Source organism: Panicum virgatum, chromosome 1K (assembly GCF_016808335.1).
Source record: "Panicum virgatum strain AP13 chromosome 1K, P.virgatum_v5, whole genome shotgun sequence".
Taxonomy (NCBI): domain Eukaryota; kingdom Viridiplantae; phylum Streptophyta; class Magnoliopsida; order Poales; family Poaceae; genus Panicum; species Panicum virgatum.
The window spans coordinates 53,025,487-53,036,516 of record NC_053136.1 but is presented as its reverse complement, the minus strand read 5'-3'; the positions used below and the strand labels follow the sequence as shown (position 1 = coordinate 53,036,516).

At 55.5% G+C, this 11,030-nt stretch overlaps 1 long non-coding RNA gene and 1 pseudogene across 1 annotated transcript; one reads left to right on the top strand and one right to left on the bottom strand.

The window, feature by feature from the left end:
* Window positions 1–312: 312 nt before the first annotated feature.
* LOC120643512 lies at window positions 313–4,717 on the top strand (annotated as a pseudogene).
* On the bottom strand, window positions 4,316–5,084 carry LOC120643522. The gene is made up of 2 exons (XR_005663032.1): window positions 4,920–5,084; window positions 4,316–4,818 (listed from the first exon to the last, which is right to left on the bottom strand). It is a non-coding gene; the product is annotated as an uncharacterized LOC120643522 (long non-coding RNA).
* Window positions 5,085–11,030: the final 5,946 nt, after the last annotated feature.

Here is an 11,030-nt window from a genome sequence, read left to right as displayed (position 1 = left end):
TGTATATTACTTTCCTTTGACACACACTTTATTTTTCTTTTGCACATGCATTCACCCATAATTCACGTCATTATTTGTTTTGGAAGGATAAGAATTGGCATAATTATTTATGGAAGGAAAAGAAAAATATATATTATTTTTGAAAGGGAAATAAATGACATCGTTGTTTGATCGAAGAAAAATTAAATACGTGCACGTGGCACGTACATCTCAGCTAATTTTGATTAAAAAAAGCATTCACCTTCTTTAGGCCCAAGCAAAACCTCGCGACCGAAAAAACCAAAGGAACCGAAAGCCAAATCACGACAAGATACGCCGCCACGTCGCCGCCCCCAACCCAAGCCCTCTCCCCTCCAACTCTGATCTAGACTTCCTTCCTAGAGGCAACACCGGCAAGCTGGACATCTGCGGCATGGAGCGGGTGGCGCTGCTCCGCACCTCAGGCCGCCACCTCCTACACCGCTGCCGCGGGGGCAGGCCCGCCGTCGTCCCCGCAGCCGCTTCCTCGTCCTTGGCGCGCCGGCCGTTGCCGTCCTCATTCCCGGCGCGCGGCTACTCTTCGCAGCCCGGCGGCGGCGCACGATTCCTTGCCGCGGCCGCGCCGCTGCACTGCTCCGGGTGGTACTGGCCAGCCGCCACGCCACGGCTCGCGCGAAGGCTGTCCGCGCCCGCCGTCTCTACCTCGCCCTCTCCTGTGCCCTATGGTGAGAACAGAACCGCTTCTGTTCGACCTTATCTGTAGTGGAAGTTCCCGTGGAAGTGGTAGTGAGGTGTGCTGTTTTACTTGCAATTGCCGAAGGAAAAGAAAGCAATGTATTGAATGGCTAGGAAGCACGTAGTTGATTTGGAATATGGATGTGAAACTTGCATTTTGATGGCTAGTGTATGCCGGGATTTCCTTTTGCGTACCATTAAGGTCTCAAGATTATTTTTTTATCATACAAACAGCACATTTGCTATGTTGTTTTGCTCACAATTTTGACATGAAGCAGCTGAATCTAATAATACACTACTTGTAAAGGGAGCCATCTTTGAAACTACATACTTCTGTAATTTGAAAAATCAAGGCTATATTTTTTTTTATCAAGAGTGTGACCTCATTCTTCTGACATAAGCAGATACAGATGATGTGCATGAGTATGCTGCAAAGCTCGGATTTGAAAAGGTCTCTGAACAGATTATAGATGAGTGCAAATCAACTGCTGTTCTTTACAAGCACAAGAAGACGGGTGCTGAAGTGATTTTTTTAGATGAAGGATAATAAACCGGTCTCTGCAATCAAGGCTTTGATCGCATACAACCAACGAGATTCTACCCTGCAGCATATAAGCCGCACACCACATAAAGTGACACGATACAAGAGATTTAGATCACCCCAAAGAGACAACAATAAGATCTAAATAGATTCTAGTTATCAATTCTCTTGAAGATATTCCACCCAGCTTTGCTCAAAACATCCATAGCTGTTATCTCCAAACTCTTGCAGCCTCTTAGCAGTCGGAGTTTCTCTTCCTCTTTAGAAAGGAGCGCCCAACACCGTATCCAGTGTGTCCCTCTGAAGATCACCTGCATACAAGAATTAGTTTTTGATTTTTGAAATACCACGTCATTACGACACAACCACAATGCCCAACACAAGGCTGCAGTACCAATTAACACTTGATTTCTCAACTTAAAGGGGAAACTCTTGAGCCAAGAACCAAAGAGATTTGCAATACTACAAGGTGGTTTGACATTGTGGTGTGCGGCTTATATGCTGAAGTGATGTCTGTGTCAAATGACGATGAGAATAAAGTGTTTGACATTGTTTTCCGGACCCCTCCGTAAGTGAATCTAGTCCTTGTTTTCTTTCTTTTGTTGATGGTACATTAGTATGCTGTCTTCATTTTGCACGTGATTTGTCCAAAAATGAGCTAGACAGTCCTGCACATAGATAAAAGTAAAAAAAATCACTGCATGTAAGCTTACTGTTGTGTTTTAAAGAAGTATCTTTTTATTACCAGAGAAAACTCGACTGGCATACCCCACATCCTTGAACATAGTGTTCTCTGTGGATCAAGAAAATACCCGTTGAAAGAACCATTTGTTGAGCTCCTAAAAGGAAAGCTTACACACATTCCTGAGTGCATTCACATATCCTGATCAGACATGTTACCCAGTTGCATCAACAAACACTAAGGTAATACCTAATGGCCACAAATATGCTTCAGCCATTTGTCCTAGTTAACTCTTTTTTTAACATCGTCATCGCACATTTGATTGCTTTCCAGGATTTCTACAACCTGGTAGATGTATACCTTGATGCTGTCTTTTTCCCTAAATGTGTGGAGGACTTCCAAACATTTCAACAAGAAGGTTGGCACTATTAGCTTGACAACCCTGATGAAGAGATAACATACAAAGGTTTGGTCATTCCTTAATTCTAACCCAATAGAGAAAGCACATTTATATGTGAGGTTACTTGACCTTCAAAAAGTATTTGGATATAGTCATTCAATTTGTCACTTTAGGTGTTGTCTTCAATGAGATGAAAGGAGTTTACTCTCAACCCGATAACATAATGGGACGTGTATCCCAGCAGGTGAACTAATGGTTCTGTTTCACTTGTTCAATCTCTTTGCCTCTTGTGTTCGAGTTGATAAGCTTTTTGGAGAATGCAATACTCTTATTGTACTTTGCGTGATATTGCCCTAATATCTCCTTGTGGAGGGCCCAACATGATCTGGCTCTTTTTAACAATCTACATTTATTGCTGAGTTTAAACTTTGACCCTATAGGTTAGTTCATTTTTTTGTTAATTTTTTTTTACCCGTGTTTTCACCTCGCCGACCACCGCAACACCCCCGTCCGTCAGCCGGCAGCCGCACAGCAAGCCGGGCACCTCTTCAGTTCCACCGGGAGCGAGGATGGTCCCGCCGGTGTCCCGCTCCTGCCACCGCCCGCGCGCGGCGCGGGTAGCGGTGGCCGAGATCCCGCTCGCCACGAGGCGGACGACGACGAGGCAGCCGGCGCCGGTGGCGGTGCCGGGCCACTTCCTGTGCCCGATCTCGCTGGAGATGATGCGGGACCCCGTGGCGGCGCCGACGGGGATCACGTGCGACCACGACAGCGTGGAGGGGTGGCTGGAGCGGGGCCACGCCACGTGCCCCGTCACCGGCCGCCCGCTCCGGCCGGAGGACCTCATCCCGAACCAAGCCACGCGGAGGATGATCCAGGAGTGGTGCGTCGCCAACCGCGCCCTCGGCGTGGAGCGCGTGCCCACGCCCCGCGTCCCCGTCTCCGCCGCCGACGCCGCCGGGCTCCTCGCGGCGGTGTCCGGCTCGGCGTGCCGGCAGCTGGCGGCCAGAGCCAGGGCGCAGGGGAAGGAGAGCGACCGCAACCGCCGGTGCCTTGTCGCAGGCGGAGCCGCCCGGGCGCTCTCTTCGGCGTTCGTTCAGCTCGTTGACCGGCCGGCAACGGCGGCGTTGACCGCGGCCGGCGCGCTGGAGGAGATCCTGGCCGCCTTGTAGTCGTGTTCTTCCCGCTCAACGAGGAGTCAAGGAGCCAAATTGCCTCCCCGGCGTCGCTGGACGCCGTCGTCTCGATCCTGTCCCACGGCGAGACCACCGCGCGGGTCGGCGCCGCCGTCGTGCTCCGCGAGGTCGCCTCGTCCTCCGACGCCCAGTGCCTCGACGCCATGTCCGAGACCAGCGGGATCCACGACGCGCTCGTCAAGCTCCTGGAGAGGCCCGTGTCGCCGCAGGCGACCAAGGCCGCCCTGGTCACCGCCTACTACCTCGTCCAGAGCACCGGCCGTGCAGCGTCCCGCCTGGTCGACCTCGGCATGGTGCAGCTCCTCGTCGAGCTGCTGGTCGACTCCGACAAGGGTACGACGGAGAAGGCGCTCGCGGTGCTGGACAGTCTTCTCCTCACGGAGGAAGGACGCGGCAAGGCGTACGCGCACGCACTGGCCATGCCGGTGCTGGTGAAGAAGATGCAGCACGTGTCGGACATGGCGACCGAGTTCGCCGTGTCGGCGCTGTGGCGGCTGTGCAAGAACTTGTCCGGCGAGGGGCCGTGCAAGGCCGAGGCGCTGCAGCCTGCAGGTGGGCGCGTTCCAGAAGCTGCTGCTCCTGCTGCAGATCGGCTGCATGGGTGTGACCAAGGAGAGGGCCAGCGAGCTGCTCAGGCTCCTCAACGGATCCAGAGGCGGCGGCGAGCAGCGAGTGCATCGAGTCGGTGGATTTCAAGGGGCTCAAGAGACCCTTCGTATGATGAGTGTGCAGAGACTCGAAGGACAGGTAAAAGTATCAAAAGCCAGATAACAGTATCAACCTTGAAGGACAAGTGACAGTACAGAAACTGAATATTACAGAACCAGAGAACAAATTCTAGAGCGTTTTTAGATTAAGGAAAGAAAACAATCCGGCCTCGCCCATCCACTCATGGATGAACTACAGCCAAAGTTACGGAACAAACACTAGCCCATAGGCTGTCTACTGCACCAATCAGGTGCAAAAACCTGAAGCACGACAACAGTTCAAAAGACGAGAGAGAGTACTGAAAATAAAGACACATCCAAGCAAAAGCTAAGCCTCCTAGGACGGCGCCTGAATTCTATTTCTTAAGTTCCATCCTCTCTTGCAAAGACAAATTCTAGAGCTAGAGGTAGTCTGAGAGGGAGATGAAAAAACAAAAGTGTGACAGATTTCAGGAACCGAGGGATCACATTTACTTATTTTGCTTCTTCTTCTTGTCCTTTTCTTTGGTGATTGGCTTCTCAAAATATCCGACGAACTCATCAACATCAATCATACTGTTAGAATGCCATGGAGCAACCTGCATCAACAAAGAGTTTACTGTTTTTTTTCCGAAAGACCACAAAGATGAGTTTACTGTTATTGGACAGTTATGGGCATGAATGAACTTTCAGTACGAACCAGACAGTTCGGCCACCTCCGGGCAAATTCTTGGCTTAAAACGTGAGCCCTCCCTCCAACTGTGTCAGCATCCCTGTCCATATCAGCAGCTGCCCAATATCTAGTCTTGTCGCTAGACGGATCGAGAGTCCTGTTGTAAGGAATCAGATGCACAACATCCAAGACATTCTCTATAGTGGTTTCATAACCAGGAATCGGGCGGATGACTGCCTTGAAATTGGCATTGGAATGAGTTAAATGCTTGACACAGTGCTTCAGCTTAACTTCAGAAAAATTAGACCATCTCTTCATCGAAGGAGACAGGAGAGGACTAAAGTTTCTGAGAGTAGGACCCTTTCGTGTCTCTCCAGATTGATCACCAGGACTCTCTCTTTCCAGATTAGAACTCTCCTGTGTTTCTCCATCTTGAACATATCTCAAAGACAGAATGTTCTAGTCGAGAACATTTGTCGGTACCCTGCAACAGGGATACCCACTCTTACTGCAGCAAAGCAGGACCCGCGTAGTTATCCGTAGCTGCGCGGGAGAGACGGAGTAGCCAGGCCCCACAGGCCAGGCTTTTCCCTCACCAGGCCAACGGCCCCGGACCGTTCCCCGCCTGAGGATGGGTCCGGTGGCGCCACGTGTCTCCATGGAAGGGAAGCTCCAAGCTGACCGCCGAAGCCTCGGACCCCCAGAGGGGTCCGGGACCTCCTACGCCCGTCCGGACTCCCCTCACCGTGTAGGGGTCCGAAGCCGCCACGTGTCCCGGAGGCGTGGGATCGTGCGCGAGCCTTCCGGAGGAAGACTCGCCCACCTACCGCATTTAATGCGATAGACAAGGCGTGCTCTGCCGCCGTGGTACACAGGACAGCCTTTTGTCAGGCCCCGCTGCGCGCCGCGTGTTACCAAGGAGCACAGTGCAGCCGCCTGAGCCGCGCCCGCGCAGAGCCCGCCTGTAGCATTAAACGGATACGACAGCACGGCACTTTTCCATCATGCCGCCTACGCCGCAAGCTACACCGCCCGCTTAAGCAATGTGACGGGCGGTGACACTAGCTGCGACGGGCCCGACCTGACAAGACGACGCTAGGACATGATGGACGAAGGGCTCCGGGAGCAGGCGAGGGAATCCAAGAGAAAGATCTCCTTTGCCTGTGACGCCATAATGCATGAACAGTGCGTTAGGTTATACTACATCGTTGGACCCACCTGTCGGGGATCCAACGACTGTGTACGCGCCCCCTTGAGATATAAAAGGGAGGCGCTCGCTGTGCACAGGACAGACCCATACAGACTCAAGCTCTCGCACCTCCTCACGCTTGTGGGAAAGCAATACAACACACAGTGGATGTAGGGTATTACGCTCCGGCGGCCCGAACCACTCTAAATCCTGCGGTGTTTCTTGTGTTCTGGAGGGAGATCGATCTAAGACTAGCTACCCCCTGAGTACACACCCTCTGGGCTAGGGCGGGTGCCTTCCGCCACCCGGCCGTGGTTTGCAACACCACGACATTTGGCGCGCCAGGTAGGGGGCGCTAGCTGGTCGCATTTCATCATCCTCTTCGTCCCCATGGTTCGTGTGGACGACGTGGAGATGACGGAGGGGGTGGCGTCCTCCACGCCACACGCCCCTCGCGTTCCTGCTCCAGGGGCAACCGTGCCTGTGGAGCAGCCACCGTTGGCGGTGGCGCGAGCCGCCCGCCGGCAAGAGTCAGGGCGCCCATCAAGGGCCCCCTCACAGACTGCGAGCGGCGGAGCTCTAGCCGCGGCTAGGGAGTTGCTTCGCAACCCTCCGGCTGAGGCAGCCTCGCCAGACGCCCTGAGGCAGTGGCGAGACGACGTCGACCGTCTCCTCCACCTGGCTCAGGCCTCCCCCAGTTCTGCAAAGACTGGGCAACGACCTCCGCCTGGCAACGCGGTGGTACCTTACCACCAGCGTCAGGGCGGTGCGTCGGCGTCTGTGCGCTCCCCCACCGTGAGGGGTGCACGAACAGAAGACTTGCGGGCGGAGCTCAACCGCCGGCGCGCGGGGGAGGATGCCCGCATCGCTGTCGAGAGGGCGCGAGAGCGCCGTCTCAACATTGAGGGACGCAACCTCAATGTCGATCTGGACGCGGCGGCACCCAGGCCTCCGGTGAACGCCCGGATTCAGCCAGGGGCACCGGTGGCCGGGGTGGGCTGTGCTGCGCTTGCGGAGCACCTCCGCGCCGTGGCGTGGCCACCCAAGTTCCGCCCCCACTTGCCGGAAAAGTACGACGGTACTACTAACCCGTCGGAATTCCTGCAGGTGTACGTTACCGCCATCACAGCAGCTGGTGGCAACGGCGCCGTCATGGCAAGCTACTTTCATGTAGCCTTGTCTGGGCCAGCCCGGACCTGGCTCATGAACCTCACACCTGGGACGATCCAGTCCTGGGAAGAGCTCTGTGCAAGGTTCACAGCGAACTTCGCCAGCGCCTACCAGCAGCATGGTGTGGAGGCACACCTTCACGCCGTGAGGCAAAAACCCGGGGAAACGCTTCGGGCTTTCATCTCGCGCTTCACTAAGGTACGGGGTACCATTCCTCGTATCTCAGATGCATCTATTATTACTGCTTTCCGTCAGGGGGTGTGTGATGAGAAGATGCTCGAGAAGCTGGCGACGCACGAGGTGGAAAGCGTCACTACGCTTTTCTCCCTGGCAGACAAGTGTGCCAGGGCCGCCGAGGGCCGTGCATGGCACTCAGCTCCCAAAGACGGAGACACCAAGGCTGGTGGCTCCAGCGCTACCGCTCAGGGCGGTGGCAAGAAGAAGAAGAAGAACCGGGGTCGTGGGGAGCCGCATTCTGGCGGACCAGTCGTTGCAGCAGCAGCGCCACCAGCGGCGCCGGCTGCGGCGGCAGCGGCTGGGGGCCAGAATACACACGGCAAACGCCCTCGCCCGCAAGGTGGAAGCGGAGGTTCATGCCCAGTGCATCCCACCGCTCGCCACAGCGCTGCTGACTGCCGCGAGATCCAAAAGCTCGCGAAACGGGTCAGTGGGCGGCGGGAGCAGTCCTCTAAGGATGACTCACCCCCTCCTCGCCAGCGGGCCGGCAAGGAGAAGGCCTCTGACAGCAGAGCCGCAGCCGGGGAGAAGGAGCTGGGGTACCAATCCCCCGCTCGAGAGCTGAAGGGCGTCTATCACAACGACGACTCCGATTCCGACAACGGCGACCGCCGCAAGAAGCTGTACGTGATGTATGGCGGGAGCTGGGAGCTTGTCTCCCGGCGGGACGTGAAGACCCTTCGCCGGGAGGTCCATTCGGTGAAGCCGGGGGTCCCCAGGGCGGCGCCGCACCAGAGGTGGATGAACACCACCATCTCTTTCGGGCCGTCCGACTGCCCGGAGAATATGGCTGGAGCTGGTGTGCTACCTTTAGTCACTGCTCCTGTCATATCCAACGTGAGGCTCTACCACATGCTGATTGACGGTGGGGCTGGCCTCAACGTCATCAGTTATGCAGCATTTAAGCAGCTGCAGATCCCAGAGTCCAAGCTGACTCCCTCTCGCCCATTCTCCGGAGTGGGCCCACATCCGGTGTTCCCCCTGGGGAGCATCACATTGCCGGTCACGTTCGGGACCGAGGAAAACTTCCGCACAGAAAGCGTCATGTTTGATGTTGCGGAGGTGAACCTCCCGTTCAACGCTATCATTGGCCGACCGGCACTCTACCGCTTCATGGCCATTGCCCACTATGGGTATTTGGTCTTGAAGATGCCTTCCCCTGCCGGAGTCCTCACCGTGCAGGGCGACCGCACCGCTGCCGTTGCTGCAGTTGAGAGACTGCACACTCTGGCGGCAGAGGCTGCACGCTCCGAGGAGGATCCGTCCACCTCGCAACCCAGGGCGCCTGCAAAGGCTTCCAAGGTCCAACCATCTGATCCGGACCAAGTTCCCGTGAAGTCGGTACAGATTGGGGCAGACACCACCAGGACCACCCGCATCGCGGGGAACCTGGAGGAGAAATAGGAAGACGCGCTCATCGCTTTCCTCCGGGCAAATGTCGACGTGTTCGCCTGGGAACCGTCGCAGATGCCCGGGATCCCCAGGGAAGTGATCGAGCACAATCTGAGGATCTACCCCGACGCCATGCCGGTGCGCCAAAAACCTCGGAAGCAGTCTGTGGAGCGGCAGAACTTCATCCGCGAAGAAGTCTACAAGCTCCTACACGCTGGCTTCATCGAGGAGGTCCACCATCCCGAGTGGTTGGCCAATCCGGTCGTCGTCCCAAAAGCCAACGGGAAGCTCCGGATGTGCATCGACTACACCAGCCTCAACAAGGCATGTCCAAGAGACCCCTACCCTCTTCCGCGTATCGATCAGATCGTGGACTCCACCTCCGGGTGTGATCTTTTGTCTTTCCTAGATGCATACTCTGGTTTCCACCAGATTCAGATGTCTAGAGAGGATAGGAAGCATACTGCCTTTGTAACAGTAGATGGGCTTTATTGCTACATTGTCATGCCGTATGGTCTAAGGAATGCCTTACCCACGTTTGTGCGAGCTATGAACAAAACCTTCTGTAATCTAATTAGAGATATTGTTGAGGTTTATGTCGATGACATTGTGGTCAAGACTAGGGTAGGATCAACACTAGTGGAGGACCTGTCCCTCGTCTTCGACTGTCTTCGCGCTACCCGCACGAAGCTGAACCCAGAGAAGTGCATCTTCGGCGTCTCAGCAGGGAAGCTGCTGGGTTTCCTGGTCTCGCATCGAGGCATCGAGGCAAACCCAGCCAAGATCAAGGCGATCGAAGCAATGAGGCCTCCTGGCCGCATCAAGGACGTCCAGAAGCTTACTGGATCTCTCGCTGCTCTTAGCCGCTTCATATCGAGGCTGGCTGAGAGGGCCCTTCCCTTCTTCAAGCTGTTGAGGAGGTCCGGTCCATTTTCATGGACCGAAGAGGCTGAACAGGCCTTCCAGGAGCTGAAGCAGCACCTCACCTCGCTGCCAGTATTGGTGGCACCAGAACCCGGTGAGCCGTTGTTTCTGTATCTTGCTGCATCTGCGGAGGCGGTCAGCATGGTGCTGGTCGCCGAAAGGATGGAGCAAACCCGCCAGGGGAGCACTAAGGTCCTCTTGGCCAAGGATGGTGAGCCGGACCCCGGACACGGGGGCCCGTCAGCCTCACCCCAGCTTGAAGGTCCGGGCCCCGCACAGGCAGGCCCGGAGGAGCCTCATCCCATTGGGAGCCCAGAACCACTGGGGGCCCAAGGGACAGATGCGGTGGACAAGGGCGAACCGGACCCAGGAACTAGGGTCCGGACCGTCCAAAAGCCAGTCTACTACGTCAGTGAAGTCCTCCACGAGGCAAAGGCCAGGTATCTTGAGACGCATAAGCTTATCTATGCAATACTTATTGCGTCCAGGAAACTGCGCCACTACTTTCAAGCACACCGAGTTGTTGTAGTGACCTCTTACCCATTAAGAGCGATTCTACACAATTCCAACGCCACAGGCAATATCGCCAAGTGGGCAGCAGAGCTGGCAGAGTTCCAACTGGAATTCCAGCCTCGCCATGCGGTCAAAAGCCAGATCCTGGCTGATTTCATAGCGGAGTGGACTCCTTCCCCAAGCAACCCTGGAGGTCCGGCCATAAATGTTGGACCCCCGGAGCCGGAAATCAGGACACCAGTCTTCACCGAGCCTCACTGGACACTCTTCTTTGATGGGTCCGCCCGCGAGAAGTGGGCCGGAGCTGGTGTGGTCCTCATCGACCCAAACAAAGATCAGCTGAAGTACATGGTGCACCTTGAGTTCAAGGCCACCAACAACATGGCGGAATACGAGGCTCTGATCTTCGGCCTGACCCAAGCCCTCTCATTGGGGGTCCGGCAGCTTCTGGTGAAGGGGGACTCCCAGCTAATCATTAAGCAGGTCCGAGGGGATTGCAACTGCAATAATCCCCAGCTCGCGGCATACCTCATACACGTGAGGAAGCTCGAGAAGGACTTCGACGCTTTGGAACTACAACACGTTCCCCGCGAGCACAACTCAGCAGCAGATGATCTCTCTGCGAGAGCATCTACCTGGGCTTCTGTGCCTGAGGGTGTCTTTGAAAGACGGCTGCTGAAACCTACCGCCCAGCCTGCCGAACCGGGTGACGG